This window comes from Dromiciops gliroides, chromosome 1 (genome assembly GCF_019393635.1).
Source record: "Dromiciops gliroides isolate mDroGli1 chromosome 1, mDroGli1.pri, whole genome shotgun sequence".
In the NCBI taxonomy this organism is placed as follows: Eukaryota; Metazoa; Chordata; class Mammalia; order Microbiotheria; family Microbiotheriidae; genus Dromiciops; species Dromiciops gliroides.
The window spans coordinates 266,723,794-266,748,611 of record NC_057861.1 but is presented as its reverse complement, the minus strand read 5'-3'; positions in this window follow the sequence as shown (position 1 = coordinate 266,748,611).

The following is a 24,818-nucleotide window of genomic DNA, read 5'->3' as shown; positions in this document are numbered from 1 at the left end:
CATTATCATATTATCCATAATAGACATAGTGTCTACCTGATCCACTTAACTCTCATCTCTAAGAAGCTGTAGGATGTACAGTTTAACCCCTATGTGTTAAACCAGGCTGAAAGGAACCAGTAAGTCTCGAGCCCATTGGTGAGTTAGGGTAGTGTCTACTCCAAGCATACGAAGACTTCCCTTTGTGGAACGGGCAGATGAGAACAATTTCCAATGGCCATGAAAGCAGATAAAGCTGGAAAGTGTGAGCACTTAGAGCTTGGTTAGACATGGAAGACACCAAGGACATCCACTGTATCTCAAGCCATTACCAGTCATCTTAACTCTGGCCTGCCTCTGAACTATGATGCCTCTGGAGAGAGAGTGAGGCCTACAACTTTGTTCAATTCTGCTTCACTTAAATCTAATTTATGCACAAATCAAAAGACATCACCCGGGGGCAGCTAGGTGGCGCAGTGGATAGAGCACCGGCCCTGGAGTCAGGAGGACCTGAGTTCAAATCCGGCCTCAGACACTTGGCAGTTACTAGCTGTGTGACCCTGGGCAAGTCACTTAACCCCAATTGCCTCACTTAAAAAAAAAAAAAAGACATCACCCATATCATTTTACCATTTTTACCTATCTCAGTCTTATAGCAACAGATAAGTGACAAAGCAGCAGGTATGGATACGTTGTGAGCTGTAGTCACAACCCTGCACACAGGTTCCCCAGGCCATAGGGTCATCTTTTCATTGGAAGCAGCAGTGGGATTCAGCAGGCCTCTGGGTGTCTGAGCAGCCCTTTAAGAACTGCACTGCTCACCTCCTGGTGTAAGGAAGGAGATAGAAAAGGTATACTATGGATAAGTTCACTTACCTTGGCAGTATACTTTCCATGGATGTACACATTGATAATGAAACTGACGGACATATTGCTAGCGCTAACTCATTTTTTGGAAGGTTCTGAAAGAAGAGGTGGGAGAGAAGAGGTATTAGACTGACTACCAAAATGAAGGTCTACAGAGCCATTGTACTGACCTCATTGTTGTATGCCTGTCAAACCTGGACAGAATACCAGTGACAGGCCAAGAAACTGGATCACTTTTATTTGAATTATCTTAGAAAGATTCTGAAGATCACTTTGGCAGGATAAGGTACTGGACACTGATGTACTTTCTTGAACTAAACTGCCAAGCACTCAAACTCTACTGCAGAGAGTGCAACTCTGATGGGCTGGCCATGTTGTTTGAATGCCAAACACACATTTGCCTAAAAGACTATTTTATGGAGAACTCACAGAAGGCAAGTGCTTACATGGAGGTCAGAAGAAGCGATACAAGGACACTCTCAAGGTCTCCCTGAAGGACTTTGGAATTGATTGTGTGACATGGGAGATGCTGGCACAAGACCACCCATCATGACATGCCTGCCTCAAAGAAGGTGCTGTGTTCAATGTGTGAAGCAAAATTGAAGTAGCTCAAAAGAAATGCAAGACATGTAAATTGAAAGAATCCACCCCAAGTAACCATATGGACTATTTGTGTCTGACCTGTGGTAGAGTATTTTGAACTCATATTGGTCTGATCAGTCATGGTCAGACATACTGTAACTTGATTTTAACATAGTGATGTCATTTTGGTCCTCTTTGAAAATGGAGGACAATAACCAACCAACCAACCAATGGACATGACTTTATTTGAATTTCTTTTTATTAACAGAAATGGCATTAAAGATTTGTTGTCTTTTGCTTTGCTGCTGTGAATTGGCCTACTTGTTCTGGAAAAACAATTTTACATTATACTATAAACATCTCAAAAACATGTATCCTTTGATTCAACAATACAATGCATAAAACTGTACACAGAAGAGGTAAAAGTCCTATATATACTGCACAAAAAATTAATTATTAATAAGTATATCTAACCTGGAAAATTATATAATTTTGGATTTATGAAAAATTATAACTACATGAAAAATGATAAGTTTAGAGAAATTATAATTGGGCCGTAAGTCCCATCTGGGTCGCCATTCTAATGAAAGAATATTTTAAATGACTAGGGCTAATTTGGGGGGACTAATTTGCTTGGGGGTACTTAATCTGGGGACTCTTGACTGTTTGACTATCTGACTGCTATTAATTTAATGTGGGCCGTTTATAAAGTTCCACCACACTGCTCCACTCCCAAATTGATAAGCAAAATATTAAGAAGCCTCTTAACTAAATAATCAAAGCAGAGTTTATTTATGAGATACTATTCAAAATTAAGAATACAGGGAAATAAAATGTACAACCTGACTGTATTGTGATGCATCTCTTTCCCACCTGCTGCACTTCGAACTTCTTGAATACAATAGGGGCCTTAGTTGTCTCTTGCCTTAGGGCACTCAGTCCTTTATTCTAACTCCAAGCCCCTTTCACTTTGTAAATCCCCCTGCTTCTAACTTTCCTCTCCTTACTGCCACTGCTGAACCCCTGTGTTTCTCTCTCACCGACCTTCTATCTGTCTGCTCCGTCAGTCTGCCCTTCGGCCTCTCTTTTCTCTGCTCCTAGTCCTTCTCGTCTTCTCCTGCATCCTTGTAGCCCCGTCTCTAGTCTGCCGCGCTCCAACCTTTCTAATCTCATCAGCCACCGCTTGACCTCTTCTCCGCCTTGTCTCGTCCGTCAGACCCCTCTGTCCTTGTCCCCCTCCTGAGTCTAACCCTCAGGTCTCTATATACCTTTTCTTTTCTCCACTCAAATCTCGGGGCTTCCTGCGCCCCCACAGACCAAACTAATCTGCCAGCCAGGGCTGTGGCTGGTGGGGGGGCGGGGTTTGCGCTTCAGCCTCACGTGTCTCAGCACAGGTTATCTGGGATCTTTCAGATAGCTCTGCTCAGGTCAGAGGGAGCTGGGGGCTTTTTTTCCCCCCAGCTGTCTGACCTGGCGTCTTGTACAGCCCATGGGGCTTTTTGGCTCAGCTGAAGCTGAGGAGGAGGGGCACCAGCCCCTCCCACACAGAAGAGACCCTGAAGGCCTAAGGCTTTCCAATCTCAGCCCAAAGGTAGGGTCCCCAAATCCAAATAAATTTCCACAATACATATATTATACACACACATGTAAACATACATACACATACATATATATGCAAACATACATCTATATACATGTGTGTATGTGTTTGTATACATATGTGTCTCTGTATATTTATAATTATTATCTTTCTTTTTTTTTTTTTGTAGCAGGCAGCTGAAGACAAAGTGAGGATCCATCAACTGGGGAATAAATGATCACCCAGGGTATCAGTAGGGGTCTTATGAAATTGGGAATTCCTAGCTGAAAGGGAAGAGAGGAGTTTCCCAGGCAATAGTTTGGGATCTTTGTTTGAGTGTCTTTGGGGAGGTGGGCAATAGCTATTTGAAGTGGATATAGCTACCTTTATTTACCTGTAGAGGAATACCAAAGGGCCAATCTCATGGGAGTGACACTGTTCTCTGTTTTACTTAAAATTAGAGAGATTTTTTATTTTTTATTAAATTAATTTTATTAAATTTTAATTAATTAATTCATATTTATTTTATTTTTAAAATTTTAGTTTTTTAATTAATAAAAATCTATTATCTTCTTCTCTCCTCCTCATCCATTGGTTGGAAAAAAAGAAAAAAATGTAACAGAATTGAATAGTGAAGTGAAACAAATACCCATATTGGTCACGCTGAAAAAATATATTTCATTCTGAACTCAAGTACAGCAGCTCTTTGGCAGGAGGTAGCTAGCATGCTTCATCACCATTACTCTGGAATTGCAATTGGTCATTTAGAGGGCATCTTTTAAAATTCCCACCTTTAAATAATTAATCATTCCTCTATAGTTGTTGTTTCATCCATGCTAATTGAGCTCTACACATATTAACACATATGAGATTTTATATATTTATTGAATTCAAGAGCTGGCAAGTACCAATAGAGAGATATGACTAGAGATCCACTATATTAATCTCCTCTCCATCTAAACTAAGAGAGGTAGTAATAGGTGGGCTATAGGCAGAACCTTTTTAACCTCTTATCTGTTTCCTATTGTCACTATGAGTATAGAACCTTAGAAAACTTTCAGAATTGTGTGCTTGTTTTAGGGAAAATTATCTCTCCTTCCTCAGCACAGTAAAATTTTAGTAAGGCAGAAAACTATATTCACTTACATTATGGGCTTCTATGGGCTCACAACCATTTGCGATATATAATTTTTTTCCTATGGAAAAATGTGTTCCAAGTGCCAAACAACCAAGTCCCAGATCTTTTTGAATATAACTTCTTAGTCAATTAGAGCTGCTTGTATTTTAATTATTTGGAATCCGATAATGCGTTTTTCATTTTTAAGGTAAAATATTTTTATTTTGTTAAATATTTCCCAATTGTGTATAAATTTTTTAACATTTATTTTTTAAAATTTTGATTTCTAATTTCTTCCACTCCCTTCCACCAAAACCCCCACTCATTGAGAATACAAGTAATATGATTATAATTATTAAATAGTACAAAACATATTTCCATAATAGTTATGTTGCAAAAGAAAATACTTACAAAAAATCCCAAGAAAAATAAAAAAGCAAAAAAAAGTATGTTTCAATCTGTAGTCAGAATCAATCAGTTTCCTTTCTGGAGGTAGCTAGCATTTTTTTTATTATGGGTCCTTTGGAATCTGACAATGCATTTCTTGTGTATGACAACTCTTCTTTCAGGTAAAGGGAACAAATATTTATTAAGCACCTCTGCATGCTAGGCTACTACATTGCTCAGTACTTCACAATATTCACTTCAAATATTATTTCATTTACCCAGAACATTCCTTCCTGACTATGATGAAAAACAGATAATTTACCAGGAGGAGTTCTAATGCCTTTAAGTCAAGTATTAGATTCTGTGGTCATTCAAATTGTTGAATTGTATAAGATATAACACTAATTATAATAAAGTCTTCAGTTTCTGGTTTTTATCAAGGATGTGATGAATATTCTGAACTATGGGAACTTTCTTGTTATTGCTTCAGAATGATCAATGATCCTTTGAGTGATTGCAAGCACAGCAATCTCTGGAATGGTTACCCCAAATAGGGTTGGCCAAATAGTGATGCTGGTAGAAAGGAAAAGTAATTTATTGTGAAATAGCTAACTTCCTGTACATGTTTAAAAAATAAAATAATGAAGTATTCCAACAATCAAGTCTATCATTTTGTAGATCCTTGTCTTAGTGATACAATATCATGTAGTATGTCATTTTTCAACAACTCGAAGGCTTCATTTTATTTACCTATCATCCACCCATCAAGCTATTCATTCATTCATGCATGCATGCATTCATGCAGGAGATTCAGTATGACATAATACATAGCAGGCAGCCTTCCAATCAGGAAGGCCTGGTTCAAGTCCTGCCTCTGAGAAATGGTAGCTGTGTGACCACACACAAATCACTAAACTTCAGTGCCCTTGGTAGCTCACTACAATCTTATAAATGAGTTATCAATCTGTATCCACAGAGGGAGTTTCCAATATACTTTGAGGTCCAAGGTCCAGATTCCCTCATAATTGATATAATTTAAAAAGGTATTCAATCTTGCCCACTGAGAAAACATTCAAATACAGAGAAGTAAAAAAAAAGATTGTACATGAAACATATGTCCATTCTTTAGAATTTGGGTTTTTATTTAGTATTTTCCCTAATTGCATGTAAAAACATCCATTTTAACATCCATTTTAAAAACCGTGAGTTCCAAAAATTCTCTCTTCCTCCCCCTGTACCCTTAGAGAAACCTAGCAATTTGATATGATATACATGTGTAACCATGCAAAACATTTCCATATTAGTCATGTTGTAAAAGAAAACAGACCAAAAACCTCAAGAAAAATAAAGTAAAAAATTGTTTTTCAATCTGTATTCAGATACTATCAGTTCTTTCTCTGGGGATGGATAACATTTTTCATCATAAGTGCTTCAGAGTTGTCTTGAATCACTGTATTGCTGAAAATAGCTAAGTCATGTATGGCTGATCATCTTACAATATTGCAATTACTTTGTATACAGTACATGTCACTTTGCATCAGCTCATGTAAGTATTTTTAGGTTTTTCTGAGAGTATCCTGATCATTTCTTATAGCACCATAGTATTCCATAATAATCACATACCACAATTTGTTCAGCCATTCCCCAATTGATGGGCATCCCCTTGATTTCCAATTCTTTGAAACCAGAAAAGAGCTGCTATAAATATTTCCATACATATAGGTTCTTTTCCTTTTTGTTTTTTATCTCCTTTTGGATACAGACATAGTAGTCATATTGTTATGTCAAAGAGTGTTCATTGTTTTATAGCCCTTTGGACATTTTTCCACATTGCTCTATAGAATTTTTGAATCAATTTAGAATTCCAACAACAGTGCATTGATGTCTCATTTTCCCCATATCATCTTCAAAATTTTCCATTTTCCTCTTCTGTTCTATTAGCCAATATAATAGATATAAAGTAGTGTTCAAGAATTATTTTGATTTACATCTCCAATCCATAGTGAGTTAGAGCATTTTTTTTTCATATGGCTATAGATAGCTTTGATTACTTCAACTGAAAACTGTTCCTATCTTTTGATCATTTATCAATTGAGGAATGGCTCTTATTTTTATAAATTTTACTCAGTTCTCTATATGTTTGAGAAGTGAAGCCTTTATCAGACAAACCTTCTTCAAAATTTTTTTTTTCGTGAGGCAATTGGGGTTAAGTGACTTGCCCAGGGTCACACAGCTAGTAAATGTTAAGTGTCTGAGGCTGGATTTGAACTCAGGTCCTCCTGACTCCAGGGCCAGTGCTCTATCCACTGCACCAGCTAGATGCCCCTTTCTTCAAAAATTTTAAATGACAAGGTTCTTAGAAGTTATGAATATCATCTTCCCATTTAAGAATATAAATAATTTGGAGGTCGGTAGGTGACACAGTGGATAAAGCACTGGACCTGGATTCAGGAGGACCTGAGTTCAAATCTGGCCTCAGACACTTGACACTTGCTATGTGACCCTGGTCACACAAGTCATTTAACCCTCACTGCCCTGCAAAAAAAAAAAAAAAGGAATGTAAACAGTTTAACCAATTTAAGTCCCCTAAGATTTCCTTTTCCTGCTTACCTTTTTATGCTTTCCTTGAGTATTGTACTTGAAAGTCAAATGTTCTATTCAGCTCCGCTCTTTTCATCGCGAATTCCTAAAAGTCCTCTTTTTCATTGAATGTCCATTTTTCCCCTTGAAGGATTATACACAGTTTTGCTGGGTAGGTGATTCTTGGTTGTAATTCTAGTTCCTTTGTCCTCCAGAATATAATATTCCAAGGCCTCCAATCCTTTAAAGGAAAAACTGCTAATCTTGTATGATCCTGACTATAGCTCCATGGTACTTGAATTGCTACTTTCTGGTTGCTTACAATATTTTCTCCTTGACCTAGGAGTTCTGGAATTTGGTTATCATATTCCTGAGAGTTTTCATTTTAGGATGTCTTTCATGAGGTTATCAGTGTATTCCTTCAATTTCTATTGTATCCTCTCATCGTAGATTATCAGGGAAATTTTTCTTGCTAATTTCTTGAAAGATGATGTCTAGGCTCTTTTTTTATTTATTTATTTTTTTAGTGAGGCAATTGGGGTTAAGTGACTTGCCCAGGGTCACACAGCTAGTAAGTGTTAAGTGTCTGAGGCCAGATTTGAACTCAGGTACTCCTGACTCCAGGGCCGGTGCTCTATCCACTGTGCCATCTAGCTGCCCCTAGGCTCTTTTTTTGATGATGACTTTCAGGTAATCTAATAATTTTAAAATTATCTCTCCTGGATCTATTTTCCATGTCAGTTGTTTTTCCAATGAGATATTTCATATTGTCTTCTATTTTTAATTATTTTGGTTTTGTTTTATTGTTTGTTGATTGCTCATAAAGTAATTAGCTTCCATTTGCTCATCAAGGAATGATTTTCGGGCAGCTAGGTGGCGCAGTGGATAGAGTACCGGCCCGGAGTCAGGAGGACCTGAGTTCAAATCTGGCCTCAGACACTTAAAACTTACTAGCTGCGTGACCCTGGGCAAGTCACTTAACCCCAATTGCCTCACTAAAATAAAAAAAGAAAAAGGAATGATTTTCTTAAGTGAGCTTTTGTGTCTCCTTTTCAATTTAGCCAATTCTACTTTTTAAGTTTTTTTTTTTCTTGAGTAAAATGTTGTGCCTTTTTCCATTTAGCAAATCCTGCTTTTCAAGGCATTTCTCCTCATTGGTTTTTTGTACTCCTGTTATCATTTGGCTTTGTCTGTTTTTTTAAGGTGTTTTTTCTACGGTATTTTTTTTTTCTGTGTGTGTCTCCTTTACCAAACTGTTGACTCTTTTTTATTTTAATTTTAATTAAAAAAAATTTTTTTTAATTTTTTGGGCAGGGCAATGAGGGTTAAGTGACTTGCCCAGGGTCACACAGCTAGTAAGTGTCAAGTGTCTGAGGCCAGATTTGAACTCAGGTACTCCTGAATCCAGAACCAACGCTTTATCCACTATGCCACCTAGCTGCCCCTTGTTGACTCTTTTTTAATGATATTCTTGCATCACTCTTATTTCTCTTTCCATTTTTTCCTCTACCTCACTTACTTGATTTTCAAAATCCTTTTTGAGCTCCTCTATGGCCTGAGATCAATTCATATTTTTCTTGGAAGCTTTGGATGTAATCGTTTTTACTTTGTTATCGTCTGAATGTGTGTTTTGGTCTTCCTTATCACTATAGTAACTTTCTAAGATCAGAATTTTTTTTTGTGTTGTTTGCTCATTTTCCCCAGCCTATTTCTTGATTTTTAACTCTTCATTAAAGTGGAGCTATGCTTCCAGGGTGGATGGCACATTGTCACAAGCTTTAGGGGTTTTGTGCAGCTGTTTTCAGAGATACTTCTATGGACCTTCAAGTTTTTAGTTCTTCCAATGAGTATTGTGAGTGAGATTTTCCCCATCCCTTAGTTATAAGAGATTTACTATAGTTATAAGTGATTTGATTAAGATAATAATCAATATATTAACTAAAAAATTGTGATTTATTCTATTTCATATAGATTGCATAAGCTTAAAAGGTTAAGTCTTTTCCCATATTTCTTAATTTTCCAATGCCAAGCGTTAGGTAATATCACAAGATCTAGTATTCAGCAATACTATATTTTAATAATCACGAGTGCCTATAAGAGTTCACGCTGTTGACCAGTGGCCTAACAATGATCCACCCTATTGTTATCATAATGCTGTCATTTATAGTCATTTAGGTAGTTCCTCATATTTCCTAAGAATATGTTTTAATTTTAGAAGTACAACTAATGATATAATACTGTACAAGTGTAACTTTGGAAGGGTATATAAACCTATGAATTTTGTAATTCTGGGTCTTTCAGGCCCAATGCCTGGATGACCGGATTTATTGGGAGGCTAAACCCCAACCTATTGGCTTTGTTGGGGGACTAACCCTCTCTCAATAAACCTATTTGCTTCAGCCTGGAAACTTTGTTGTTTTTGTTCTTTTGTCGGACTTAAAAATTGTCCCGACAGTATGATCTAAGGAAAGATGTGTTTACTATTCTTCTGGCCCATGTTCTGATCTGTGAGCAACCATAAGCCCTCTTTTCTGCCCTAGAACTGTGAGGAGGGTCTCAACTCCACTGCAGTTACAAGCTCTAGTATGCTAGTGCTCCTCCCTGCCCTTGGACTACCACCCTGGACTGTAACCTGCATCTGAGAATGGGCAAAGTGAGGGACTTGCCTCAGTGCCAGCAAAGAACCTCCTGTAATCTTCTTCTGATCAATTTTTGGAACTCCTTATCATCTGTCTGTTGAGAGCTCCAGAAGCAGTCACTGCCACTGTTGATTCACTGGCTCCCAAGGCCTGCTCCTGGTTTGCTGGGGCCAGGTCTGTGCTGGTATGGCCTGCACTAGACTGTGTTTCACTCTCACCTGGGTCCAACAGTTCTTTCTTGGCAACCTTCTAAGATTTCTTTGGCTGGAAAATTATTTTATCCTGTCCTTTTGTGGGTTCTGATGTTCCAGGAATTATCTTGTGGCCTTATTTAAAGGTATTTGGAGGGATTTGGGGGAGAGCTCAGGTGAGTTGCTGCTTTTCCTTCACCATCTTGTCTCTGCCCCCTAAAATTTGTTTATATGTATATATATATATATATATATATATATATGTATATATATATATATATATATATATATATAGAGAGAGAGAGAGAGAGAGAGAGAGAGAGGGTGTTAAGATGTTGAGAACAATATCCTATAAAGAAATAGTTTAGAGTGCATACCATGTTCTTTTCTCAACAACTTTTCTCTGGCACATTTTGTCTTGCTTCTGTGATGATGATGATGATGATGATGATGATGATGATATGAAAAATAATAACAAAGAATGAAGAAAAATGAAAAAGTTTGAGGAAAAATAAAAAGAAAGAAAAAGAAGACATTTTAAACAGGTATTGTCACTCTATACTTCCTTCAGTCAGTATTATTCCCATTATTTCTTTGTATCCTTCACCTATGCCATTTCTTACTGTGAGATAATCTTTCTTTATGTTCACTAACCAAAATTTGTTCATTCCTCAATTGGCCACAGCAATTTTATACAGCTGAAATTAAGTTGCACTTAAAGGGCAGACTTGAATACCAATGAGTTTAATGTGGAAAGGTGGGGGGAGGTAGTCCTGTGACTCACTTCTTTGCCTGGATCACAGTAAGAGTTTGCGGGCTGATTGGATGGTCATTTTTAGGATTAACTCATAGAGCTACTTCTTTTTATTGAACTGAGGTTAGGGACTCTGAGGAGGGGCTGAGGGCAATTACTTGTATTTACTATATCCAAGATAAGGCTCTGACCTTGGGAATAAATGTTTTTTGGAGTCTAGAGATAAAAATTTTGATTGGTGCATGCCAAAGAGGAAATTGTTTGCCATTTCTGCCAATGAAGAAAACAAAAAACAAACTAGAGATGTAGAAAAGGGAAAGGGGATAAATATTCCAGCAGTATATATTTCCATAAAAGTTAACACCCAACCTTTGTTTCCTTTGAACCACAAGGATAGAGTAACTGGGTCCCTGAGGAAGCATGCCAAGAGTAGTTTATATAAAGAGAGGGAAAATCACAGAAATAGCAGTACCCAGTGAGAGGGTATGTGAACCACAGCTCAGGGTGAACTTCTAACTCGCAGTACAAACTTGTTTTGCATCCTTGGTGTTTTCATTTAGACTGTTAGAATAGAACTCTTGCTTTTCAAATAAGTAATCTCTTTCTTTAGGCTTTAGAAGTGGATCAGATGAGTCGGGAAAGTGGGATGGACAGAATATTTTGTTCAAAACACAGTGGAAAGGGTAGGAAAGTACAGGTGGAGAAAAGAATATGGGAAAAGATAAGATTTGATCTCAGCAACATACTTTGGAGTTTTACCTTTGCTCCCATGATAGGCAAATTTCCTTTGCAGGGTTGTCCACACATCCCCAGGAGACATGCCAGCCTGGTTTTATTTTGAAAAGCAACTGACAACTGGGCAAACAATGTCTTTTCATAAATGTGTACCATCAAGGTTTCTCCCTGTAAACAAAACCTGTAGAGGACATGTCAGTGACCCTAATAACAGAACTTACTTCCTTTTGGGATAGCTGGCAAAGTCAGATTAATACTAGTGAGAATATTCTTTGTTTACTTTTTCAGTTAAAATAACGTTATTTTTGTTCAGTTGTTCAGTAGTATCTGACTCTGTGACCCCATGGACCATATAGCATGCCAGGTCTCACAGAATCTGTCCAAGTTCATGTTTATTGCTTCCATGTCACTATCTATCCATCTCATCCTCTGCCATCCCCTTTTCCTTTTGCCTTAAACCTTTCAATTCTTTTATTAAAAAAAACCAACACCTATATACTTTTGCCATTCTTCTAAAGAAGGAGTTAATTACCTTGAGATAAAACTCTATGTGATATATAATAAAATGTTTGAATGATTACATATTTCTAGGAACAAAATTCCAAGAAAATATTTCATAACATTCTCCTTAGTGATTTTTTAGGAAGCCATGTTGTAAGAGTGGGACACACACATTTATTTGTTTTGCTTCATTTTTTTTATTATTAAGAAAATATTAAACATTTTTTGCTTCAAGAAAAAAATATACTTACCCTCTCTCATAAAATGTCTCTCTGAATAAATATGAATATATAACACATATGTATGTATATAAGCTTATACATAAATACACACATACATGGTCTTGGTCATTTACTGCTAGGGCAAGCCTATAATGAAGAATTCCCTTTCATGTAAATGCCAACTTGCTTTTGGAAACAGTTTTAAAGTCAAATTCCACATTTGGGTACTAGCTTAATTCTTTAGTGCTTGATACATTTAAGAGAATGATAATTTTCCCTTTGTATGTGCCTCAGGGGCAATAAATGTGATTATAACATCACACAGCATTTCATAGCTTGGAGATGCCATATTTCATTATGCTGATGCATATTTTCTTCATCATTATGGTACTATAGTATTGGGATATTTGAACATTATGACTAGCACCAGGTTACCTCTGTGAGGCTCTTCCAAGTAAGCAGAGTTTTACCCTAATACAACTAATTATTTAAACCTTGCTTCCTGTACCAGCAATTTCAATTTCCTTATCTATAAAATGGAGATAATATTTTCCCTTGATATTTCACAGGGCTGTGGAATTACAGAGATAATTTCAGTTAGACAATGTATAAATGTCTTAAGAATGAGACTTAAAAATTGTTTTTTCAAAGACAAGAACTGAACCTGACCTTATGTAATGTTGATGGATTTTCCACAAGGAGATTTTTGACCTGGTGTCTGTAAACATTTTATAGTAAATTGGCTTTCTCAATAGTTTTAATCTTCAAATAGGTTGATAGTTTTAGGAAGTATTGTTAATCAATGTTTTAAAGGGAGAAGTAGATCAGATATACCTCAAGTATACATGAGTGTGCATATTTTTGCTTGTTTTTAGATATAGATCACTTCAATTTAACACCTCTTTATTAAACTTACAAAGTAGTAATTTTTCCTATGTGAGGATCAACTGAGATAATAATATACATAATTTTTATAATCATAAATATTTTATAAATGTAAGCTGATTTTATATACACAAAATCTTAAATTTAGTCAATATAAAGTTATTTAATTTACCTAATTTGGTCATTACAATGCTAATTATTTCAGAATCAATAAGAATCACTTTTTCATTATTCAGAAAATAAAACATTTTTGCTATAAGAATTTGAAAAGATATTCTTTTAGGATAAACTTTCCTTTCTTCTTATTTTTTACAAGTAGCCAGCAGATTCTTTTTTATATGGGCCCCTCCATGGCTTGACCTCTTTCCACTGAACATCATGTGAAATAGAAAATCTTAAAAATAACTATTAGCTATTCTACTAGCAAAACCAAGCAGCTTCAATGATGCCACATGATTATCTACTAACAAGAAAGAAAATGAAAGCACTGGTGAAGCCAGTATGGCAGGAATATTTTTTTTACTATGTTTTTTCTTAGGAAATGAAGGAAACCATTGTTATAGTAATGCATATATTTATATAATATTTCCCACATAATATTTCTCTATATTAATGTGTATGTGTTTACATGTGCATATGTTTATAGAGAAAATCATGTGCATATATATGTGTATATAATATATTATTACATATAATTAGATTTATCATAGGCAAAATACAAGTTTGACTCCCTGATGAATAACTATTATGGGGAAATAAGGGGTGGGGTGTTCAAATCAGGTTAGGGTATTTTCAGGGTAGAAAGTCTCTCTAACAATGCAGATTGGCCATTCATCTATATTTTAGATTCTTAGAGAATTTCCTGGTAGAACTGAGAAGTTAATGACCTGCCCATGGTCATGTAGATCTTATCTATGAAAGTTAGAACTTGAACCTGAGTCTTTCTGACTGCAAATCCAGCCCTTTATTTGTTCTACCATGCTGTCTCTCAAGAATAATAGATTGTAAATAATAATAAAATTGTAATGTCACAAGCCCTGTGTTGGACTGGAAGGAACAATGGCTTTGGCATAAGAAGACTTGGATTCAGATTTCAACTTTTCCACTCACTGATTTTGTGACCTTGGGCAAGTCATTTCATCTTTGTGGAGCCACAGTGCCCTCTCATCTGCAAGACTAGGTGATTTCTCTAGTTTCTTCCAACTCTGATATTCTATGGCCCTACAAGTATGCAAGGAACAGTGCTTAGCATTGTGCCTAGTACTTAATAGATACTTTATGCTAGTTGACTGGTGGCTATAAAATAAAGGACTAAGTGTCCTATGAAGTGTGTAGAATTAGTCTAAAGAGTATACTAAGGGATGATTGTAAAGTGTTTCTCCAGTATAAGGTGGACTCAAAGCCTGGAAAAATTTGCAGGATGCATATGAAAGGCCAAGAATAAAACTAGGCAAGGGGAATGCAACAACCTTAATCTCTGGGCTCCTTGTTATTATTTCACTTTTTCTCCCTTCTGTTAATTTGCTTGGGAAAAAAAAAAGAGATTTGGAGTTAAAAACTTCCCATTCTCCCCAATCCTGAGAACTATTGGATGCTCATTGGAAAAGTAGTAGCCACTAAAGGGATGTTGACTGAGAACAGATTAGTCAGTGGAAACTATCAAGGAATTACATGGACTTTCTGACCTCAAGGCAGAATGAGACCTTGGACAAAAACAGAGACCTTGTTTACTAGGAAATATAGATAGACAGACAGACAGATAGATAGATTGAATTGAGCCTGAGAATACCAGTTAGCTGAGGCATCTCTGTATTTCAAGGAGCTTGGCATCTTGATTGAGGAAGCTCCTTCTGGGTAGAAAATGCCCATTCTTGGCAGTTTGGAAAAATAGATAAATCTTTAATTGGTATGAGAGTAATCTTTCTTTTCTAAAAGATTTATATCTATAGATAAAACCTAAGAGAAATGTGGCAGAGTTCATTCCTGCTATGATGAAGCAGCATCTCTAGCTGAAACCAGATACTGGAAACAAGAGAAGTACCCAAATCTCTTGTCTGGGGGCAACTAGGTGGCACAGTGGATAAAGCACTGGCCCTGGATTCAGGAGGACCTGAGTTCAAATCTGGATTCAGACACTTGACACTTACTAGCTGTGTGACCTTGGGCAAGTCATTTAACCCCCATAGCCCTGCCAAAAAAAAATATCTGCCCAGTGGAGCCATGGCTGACAGTAGCTATCAGCAGCCATGGGACCATTGGCACAGTATCTAAGCAGATCAGATGTTTTACCTTTGTATATGCTTCTGAATTCATGTTCATCATGTGTTTTCAGTCTTTCCATGAATGGTATAGGTTTTTTGGAGAAATAAGTCCCAGGTCTATGGTAGAAATGATTTATTGCTACTTTTCTTACTTTGCTATGTCAGTAAATACCTTTAATTTGAATGATTACTTCTGGCTGACGAGTAAGGGTAAATGTATTTGTAGGTACTAATAAGCTATAGTTTGAGATAGATGTGAACCAATAGAGTACCTTGAAACTGACATAGTCTTCTCTGGGAGAGCCACTGTTTGAGTTGAAGGGTATTGTTAAATACTACATAAGAACTTAATACAATCTTCTGAAATATCTGTTTACGTTGTGGACTATCAACAAACCCTTTAGAATAACTAACTATTATGATGAGTTTTTATAGATCATTTCCCCTAAAGAGAAGGGGGTTTATAAGCAGCTCAAAATAGAGGTAACGATTGGAAATTAGGTAGGCAATCTTGGTAGGCCAGCTTCACTTAGCTGCCACATGCCATGTGGACTGAGGAGCTAGAGAAGAATATGAAATGCCAGAATTGGCACTCATCTCTCAATGCTGTGGGGAGGTAGCTGAGTTATATATAACATAGAAATGGTAAGTTGATAGAAAACAAGAGTACTTCTATGACACTAAAGAACATGATTCCGCTGGGGAAAAATGTCAGGGAAGTGAAAATTATTTCACTGAAAATCAATAAGAAAATGGGAATCACCTATACACATACCCACCAGATACTTTGGAAGTCTTTTACCTCCCAGAGAAATCTATAGTTTAGAGAACAGTCATGGATTTAGAGTCAGAGAACCTAAATTTGAAATCTCAGCTCTATTATATATACATAGCCATGGATGACCTCGAGCAGGGTATTTCCCATTCCTGGGATTTCCTAATCTGTCAAATGATTATAGAATCTGTCCAAAGGATATAAAAGTATCAAACTACCACCGTGTTGTGGCCTGAACCAGATTGGAAATGTTTAAGTAAATAGGAATACAATACAACGCAGATAGTGCTAATTTGTGGTTTTCTAGGTCAATGTGTGACTTGCAGGGATCTGTTTCTATTTGGGTTTGATATGACTGGACTAGGAAATATTCTAAATTCCCTTCCAGTTATAAATTCTAGGGTTTTATTAACTTTAAAATGAGTTATCTTTCCCACTTTTTACTGCTCATTCCCCTCCCCTCAGATACTTTAACTTGCTTAGATTTTACTTTGGGAAAGAAGGGGAAGGAGAAAGATTCAAACAGAAGAAAAGGAATTTTGAAGGAAGGCATGAGGGTTTTGTACTTGTGAATACGCCCAAGGGTTGGATTTTGGGAAGAAAAATTTGGACATACTTGAAATAGAAAGGAATAGAAGAGGACAAGAATGAAGCTGACTTAGGCTGAAGATGTAGAAACAGCAGGAGAAGGAAGGAGATGTGAGCAAAGGAGAAAGGAGAGAAGGAAATTGTTGGAACTCGGGGAGTTGTGTGGGGTTGTAAAAGTGCCATTAGAATGAAAGGCTGCTAATGAGGTAAAGCCAGTTCTCCAGGGCTGTAAGTTCTACTAAGGAGAAGGACAAAGGACTCAAGATCTTACTTGTATAAAGGATGGAGAATAGGTCAAATTTTGCAGTTATTTGCATAAAGTTCATGGTATTTTTCTGCCACAGCCACATGTGTTTAAAGCTCAGGCTGGTCTCCTTCCTAGGAGAGAAGGTAAAAGGGATAAAATAATAGTTTTTTTCTATTCTCCATGTTATCATGGACAGTGAAGTTTCTTTTTAAAAAATGAGGAGAGGGCTCACATGTGAAAACCAAGAAGGAAAAGAAATCTGAAGAGGCAGAAAGGGATCCTGACCTATTTCATGAAGTTAGAAGGTAGAAGAATATTCCACAGAGGAGAAAGGGAAGAAGGACCCCATAACACTTGGAGCCAGGTAATAGTAATAATAATAATAAAAAAACCCCATATACTTATCTAGCACTTAGTTTGTGCCAGGCACCATGCTAAGTGCTTTATAATTATTATCTCATTTGAGCCTTACAACAGTTCTGGGAGGTAGGTGCTATTATTATCCCCATTTTAAAGGTGCAGAAACTAAGGCAATTAAGTGACTTGCCAAGGTCACACAGGTAGTCTGAAACTGGATTTGAACTCAGGTTTTCCTGACTCCAGACCTAGCACTCTATTGACCGCTCCATATGACTGCTTGGTGATGTAAATCTGAGGCTTTTACTGAAGATCAGAAAGCTGAACCTCCTGAAACAGTAGCAGATGCTTAGTTTTGTGAATGACAATGTAGCTCCCTAGTTGTTGCCTGGAGAGATCATCCATTAAGGGTCAAGATGAATAGTGATGACTGGTTATTCCCTGCTGCAGAGGATAGGGGGAAATCACACAAACTCTTATGTATCAGTCTGATAATGACAATAGAGAACTGCTGTTTTTCTGGGGCATCTAGAATGTCAGGATTCCAAGATGTGGAGGAAAAGCGTACAAAGACCTGTCAAAGTTGATGACTGCTAGGAATTTCTAGTGATCCATGGGGTAGTATGGTTCATTGGGAGGAGCACAGTACATGACTGTGAGTTCCAGCCCTGCTGCTTACTACCCGAAAGACAGTGGGTAAATCCTGAAATCTCTATGGACTCATTTTCTCATCTGTCAAATAATAAAGAGATTCAACTTAATGACATCTACAATTCCTTCTCTGAATCTGGCGATTCTACTATCTTATATTTCAAATAGGCACAGATGATTCAGACCCAATGAATCTAGAAAGCAATGCAGAGGATTATGTGTTGATAGGCAAAAAAATCCCAAGAACCTTAATTGCACAGGTGGTGTTTTTATTACTGCTTCTGATCGAAGGCAAGAGTTTCAAAAGAGAAAGCCAGATTTGGGAAGTAAACAGCTGTTTAAAAAGATACTCTCCAAGATTGGGAGTTGTATTTCTGGATCATAGTTTAAATGATAGGAATATCAGACTTCTGGACAGGGATGGAGTAAACCTATCAACAATTTATAAGGATGCATTTGCCTAGATTTTTGAAAATGTAATAAATCATACTTTTAAGATGAAAGGGAAAGAGCAGGGAGAAATAAAAGTGTGCTATAAAGGAGGAAAAAATAGAAGTAAAAATGCCCCCAAATTCGTAGAAGACAAAATTAAATAAAGGAGTCAGCATTGAAATTTATTGTCTTAGATGTCTGTACAGAAATGCAAAAAATGTGACTAATAAGTAAAATGAAATAGATATTTTAACATAAGGTGACATATTTGACAACATAGGCAGCATTCAGACTTTGTGGGATGGGACCCCTAACTGTAGGACTCTAGTAGGAGCATATCCTTTATTCAAAAAGGAATAGGATAATTAAAAAGGTAGAGATAGAAAGTAGAAAATATACTTGTAACCCATTGTTTGCTCCAGCTCTGGACTTGAATGAACTTAGTCTAATCTTAGGGGCCAATTCTTTTTTTTTTTTTTTTTTTTGCGTGGCAGTGGGGGTTAAGTAACTTGCCCAGGGTCACACAGCTAGTAAGTGTCAAGTGTCTGAGGCTGGATTTGAAGTCAGGTACTCCTGAATCCAGGGCCGGTGCCTTATCCACTGTGCCACCTAGCTGCCTCTTAGGGGCCAATTCTAAGAGGTCAGATTGTATTTTGGATTCATATGTTCAAATCTCCAAATGTACTCATGTCTGGGTTTGCACAAATGTAGGTAAAATACATTCTGAACTACTGTGAATCCTATACAAGGTATTCCAAGTCAACAAATGGATATTGAATAGGGAATAGCTTTTATCACCCTGCAGAAGAAATGCAAAAGCACTAAGAACCCAAGGGAACATCCAAGCTGATTTCTAACACATAAAGCACTCAGAACCATTCTCCTTAAAGGATCCTGGAGTGAGAATTTGCATTGGGGTAGCACTGATCTTCTGGTGAGATCCTTCTCCCAGGTGAGTTGGACATAGACCTTCCCAGGCTAACCTGTGGTTCAGACTCTTCCAGGAAGGCAAACAATTTAGGACTGCTGGATGAGCAATGCCCTTCTCATCGGACATGATTGATGCAATTTGGGGGGGGGGAAGTACAGGTTTTCTGTTGCTCTAGGTCATGGTTTTCAGCTCTTTAGTAACCTTCTTGCTGAGGACCTCTTGTGGATGATTCTGTCTCCAAGAAGCCCTGGAACTCTTCCTCTTTCGAGCATGTCATATCTCTGAATTCTTAGACTTGAGACAGATCCCTAGGTAAATTCTGTGATCAGTCTGCTTAGGATATAAACATTCCACTCCTACTCTACAGAGGATGGAGATTCAGAAACATGGCACCTGAACTCTTGAGTCTTTGGGCAAGGCTACGTCTGTCTCTGCCAAAGGCTTCTGCAGAAACTCTGACTACTCTACCCCAGTGTCCCAGTATTTCCATGTATTGGTCTGGGAAAGCCTCTAACTAGATTTCTGGTCGCTGACCTGTACTCAGAAAACTATACACAAAGCCATGCAAATCCCATGGGGCTTCTGCCCCAAAGCAGTTTGTAAGAGGTATTTTCCTACCCATTCTAGAACCAATGTCTGCTCTGATTTGCTTTTGTCTGTCAGGCTAGAGAGTAGGTAAAATGGATGGTCAGCTCTCCTTTATGGGCTGGGAAAGAGGAATTGCTCTGACAAGAATTCCTGCCAACTGAATCATCCTGGGGAAAGGCCCCAGCTACTGAAATCAATTCCCTAGGAGGCACTAAGGATCAGTGCCTAGGATTATTCCCATCATTTGCTTCCATTGCTCCCACTCACATGCTGCTGACGCAAGTTGGAGAGATAAATCATTAAACTGTGCTGGCTAAGTCTGGTAAAAGTGTATGTTACAAATCTCACGTGGGCCCTCACTGTGGCAAGGCCATCCTTTTATACTTTCCTAATTGATTTGCTATCCCACTCACCACAGTGACTTTTCCAAACCTTATCACCCCACCTGAAGTCTTCCATAGCTTCCTCCTATCCCTCTCCTATCAGCTGAGAATCTTGCCTCCTATTTCACTGAAAAATTGAGGCCATTTGCTAAGAGTTCTGTCTTCTCCCTTCTTCTTCATCTCATATCACTAAGGTGCCTTTCACTACTATTTCCTCCTTTACCTCTGGCACATATGAAAAAGTGCCCTTTCTCCTTGCCAGGTCAAACTTTACACACACAAGGGATCCCATTCCATTCCATCTTCAACAGCAGATTGCCATTTCTAGTATCTCTACTCTTTCACTTCTCTTTAATCTCTCCTTGTGTATTGACTATTTCCTGGACAACCACAAACATGCTCATGCATCTCCCATTCTCAAAAGAGTCCTCACTTGATCTTTCCATGCTTGCTAGATATCATCCTATATCTTATCTCTATCAAGGCTAAGCTCCTTGAGAAAGTTATCTACAATGGATGCTTTTACTCTCCTCTAAACTCTTTGCCATCTGTCTTCCAACCTTATAATTCAACTGAAACTCCAATTACTAATAATCTCTTAATTGTCAAATCCAATGACCATTTTTCATTCTTCATCCTTCTTGACCTCTCTGTGCTTCTGACATTATCAATCACCCTTTTGTATTTGCTAACCTCTTTCTTTTCCAGGTTTTGGAGACACTGTTCTCTCCTGATTCTCATTTTATCTATTTGATTGTTCCTTCTCAATCTCCTTTATTGGATCTTCATCCAGGTTGCATTAGTGGCAAAGTGTGGCTGTTGTCCAAGGCTTTGTATTCTCTTCTCCCTCTGTATTATTTCACTTGGTGATAAAACTGCACCCAGGAATTAAAAGATCATCTGTCATAGATGATTCATGGATCTATATTTGTATCTCTGACCACTCTCCTCACCTCCAGGCTCATGTCTCCTACTGCCTACTCTGTATCCTGAACTGTATGTCCCATAGATATCTTAAACTCAAATGCTTCAAATTGAACTCATTTTCTAGACTCCCCTCTGAACCCTTACCTCTTCCTAAGTTCCCTATGAGTTTCAAAGTTACCATCATCATCCTTGTCAGCCTGGCAACCTAAGTGTCTTCCTTGCCTCCTCATTCTCTCTCACTCTCCATATCCAATCTATTGCCAACTCCCTCAGTAAAGGCAGAATTCCACTTGTCTACATCCCCATATTAGGTGGCAGGGGACAGAAGTAGATGACACTTTCATCAATTGCCTTATCCTTGATTAATTGCAATAACCTGTTCGTTTCTCTCCATGCCTCATAATTTCTCTCTATTTGAGTTCGTCCTCCACTCATCTGTCATATCGATCTTCCTAAAGCATGTGTCTGAACATGTCAGCCCCCATTCAATAAATTCCAGTGGCTCCCTAATTAGTCTAGGGTCAAATATACTATTCTCAGTGTGGCTTTTAAAATCCTCCATAAACCTGTCCAGTCTTCTTATACCTTACTCCTTTGTATGTATTCTGTGAGCCCATGACACTGGGTTCCTTGTTGTGTCTCCCACAAGACATTCTCTCTTTTTCTCTTGAATCTGGGCATTTTCACTGTCTCCTATGCCTGAAACCTTCTACCTACTCATCTCTGCCACCTGGCTTCCTTTTTGTCACCTAAAGTCCCTTTTTTTGTCATAAGCCTTTCCCAGTGCTGTATCATATCAATCCCTTCCCTCTGAGATGATCCTCAATTTATCTTGTAAATATTTTGTTTGTATACAGTTGTTTGCCTGTTTCTTCCTCTATTAGACTGTTGATGCCTTGAGAATATGTACTGTTTATGCCTTTTTTTTATTCCCAGTGTTTAGCTCAGTGTTTTGTACATAGTAGGTGCTTAATAAATGCTTGTGGATTTCTTGACTTAATGAGGAGCTTAAAAACAAGAAGGTTGGTGAGAAGATGACATAGGGATAGAGAATTAAAGGAAGAATGGCTAAGGTTTGTTTGAAGTAGGGGACCTGGTGAGGAGTGATCACTAATGAGGACAGCAAGGTCTCAGGGAGGAAGTATCTGAAATTGAAAGAGTTAATACCTTTACATATTAGTAATGAAGGCTTCAGTTATCTGGCTATCTGCTGGAGTTCTCTCTATGCCAAAAACTGAGTAGTTAATATTTTCTTAACTTCTTATAATGATAATTTCATCCTTCAAAAGATAGACTAATCGGTGAGAGGTACATCTATTCTGGACCCAATTCTTGCCAACAAGAGGAGATTCATTGCTGAAGCAAAATGATGGCACATGGGAAGAAGTGACTATTTCATCTTAGAATTTGTATTGGAAAAGGAGAGAAAAATCTGACATTTAGCATAGTTTTTTCTTAGGGAAACTGATTTCAAAGGGCTAAGAGAGGAAAGATAGGCTCCTATGGACTAAAATTCTCTGGAGGCAGCTATCTCAGGAGAGATAGGAAGCTCTTAGGAAAGAAATTATGAAGACACAAAGATATACAACTCTAATATTGGGGGAAAAAAATCAAAGAGAATAATGTGGATGCAAAAGGATCTCATCAACTGACAGATATTTTTAAAAGATATATATACACACATATATGTATAAATATATTTATATATACCTATAGGTAGGTATACTATATGCATATCATATATACATATAGGTAGATAGTGAAAGATGGATACAAAAGAATGGTGTGGACATAAACAAAGGATGTGGGGAATATAGCTTTTGAGCTGGCAGTGGACTCAGAAGATATCTTCTTTGATGATCTTTTTCTTTCTTCTCTTCATTTTTATAGATGAAGACTGGACCCAGGGAGATTAAGTGATTTATTCAAGATAGTAAGTGGCAGAGTGAGGATTCAAACTCAGATCTTGGGCTCCAGAGCACACTGATTCCCTAATGTCAGGAGCACTAAAGTTCAGCATGAGCTGAGATTGGAAATGAAGTTCCTTTTGAAAGAAGAATCAAAGAGGGGCCAGGACTCTAAAAAACAAAGAATAGCATGAGGGATATTCTCTAAAGCTTTGTCAAGAATCTAATTCTAAATCTATGATGCTATGGTTAAGACTGGGGTATTTAGATCAAATTCCTTCCATTTCTTCATCTTGTGATGTTTAAAATCTAAATTGTGGTCGCCTTAAATCAGAAGCTTCAGCTCCAGTCTAGCCTAGAGTTCCAGCCTGGTTGGGTTCTTCCTGAAGTCCTCCTCCACGAGCCTGCTTTAATCAGGAACACACTAGTAAGCTGTTTGTGGAAGCTTTTTATAGATCTGGAACAGAGGCGGTCCTTACACACTGCTTCAAGGTGATTGGTTAGCGTCATCCAAATCCATTGTCTTTGAAGGTGTTCTCAAGTTGAGTTCACAGTCTAGTTTCTGAGAACAATACCTTCTTAAGGGATAGCCAGGTGTGATTACAATCCAATTAACTTGAAGTAGGCTTAATCAGCAGTCAATCACTCTCACTTGATTCAATCAGTATAGATTAATCTCCAGGTGGGTCTTTGAGTATCTGCTAAATCCCATTATTTCATCACAATCTAGTATTTACAGCATCACTAGATCAGGGGATATATTGCATATATAATTTACCTAGAATTAGAAGGGACCTCAAAGGTAATGAGATGGTATTGACTCTTTGTGATCACTGCTTCCTTTTCTAGGGGCTCAATAACCATCCCTTTGATAATATATTCTAGAATTTTTTTCCCTAAGAGCCAAAATCTACCTCTGTGGCCTAGTCTCTGAATGGCCCATTGGAAATATTAGGCCTTTTCCATTTCTGAGGTACCTCTTTAGTTCTCCATGATTTTTCAAAGATTATGGACAGTGACTGTTAAGCAACCAAATCTACTGTTTCTTTCTGGAATATAATTCTATAATGTAGTGCATGTGAAACTAACAACTTAAAGATATTAAGGGCAGCCAGGTGCTTTTTACTATCACAATTATTATGTTCCCAGTCTCTAAAAATCATTTTAGTAGTTCTGTCCCTTTTTGATCAAAGATATTTTCCTTGTCAGAGAAAACAAGAAGAAAAGCAAGAGTTTAAGAGCTTTGCTCATTTCATCTTTCTGCCAACACACACACAGACACACACACATACAAAGAAAAGTCAGATTAATTTTGTTGACTTCTCTCCAGGGTCAGGCTATACAATATTTCTTTTCTTTTTCTTTCTATAGTCATTGAACTATGAACAAGTAGTGTTTTCTTTGTTCTGTTTACTTTTTTGCATCAATTCTTCTCTTCCCATCCTTCTCTAATCCATATTCATCAGTTTCTTATGACTTTGTATGATTTCATTACATTCATGTATGTATCACAATTTGTTCAGCATTTTCCCAATCAGTGGGAATCTGCTTTATTCCCAGCTTCTTAAGGCAGCTAGGTTGTATGTGGCATGAAGAATTGGGCTTGGCAAGAAGAGTTGAGTTCAAATTGCATCTCAGATGCTCACTAGCTATGTGACCTTTGGCAAGTCACTTAACCTTTCTTTGGCTATTTCCTTATCTTTTTGGGGGGGGGGGTTGAGGCAATTGGGGTTAAGTGACTTGCCCAGGGTCAC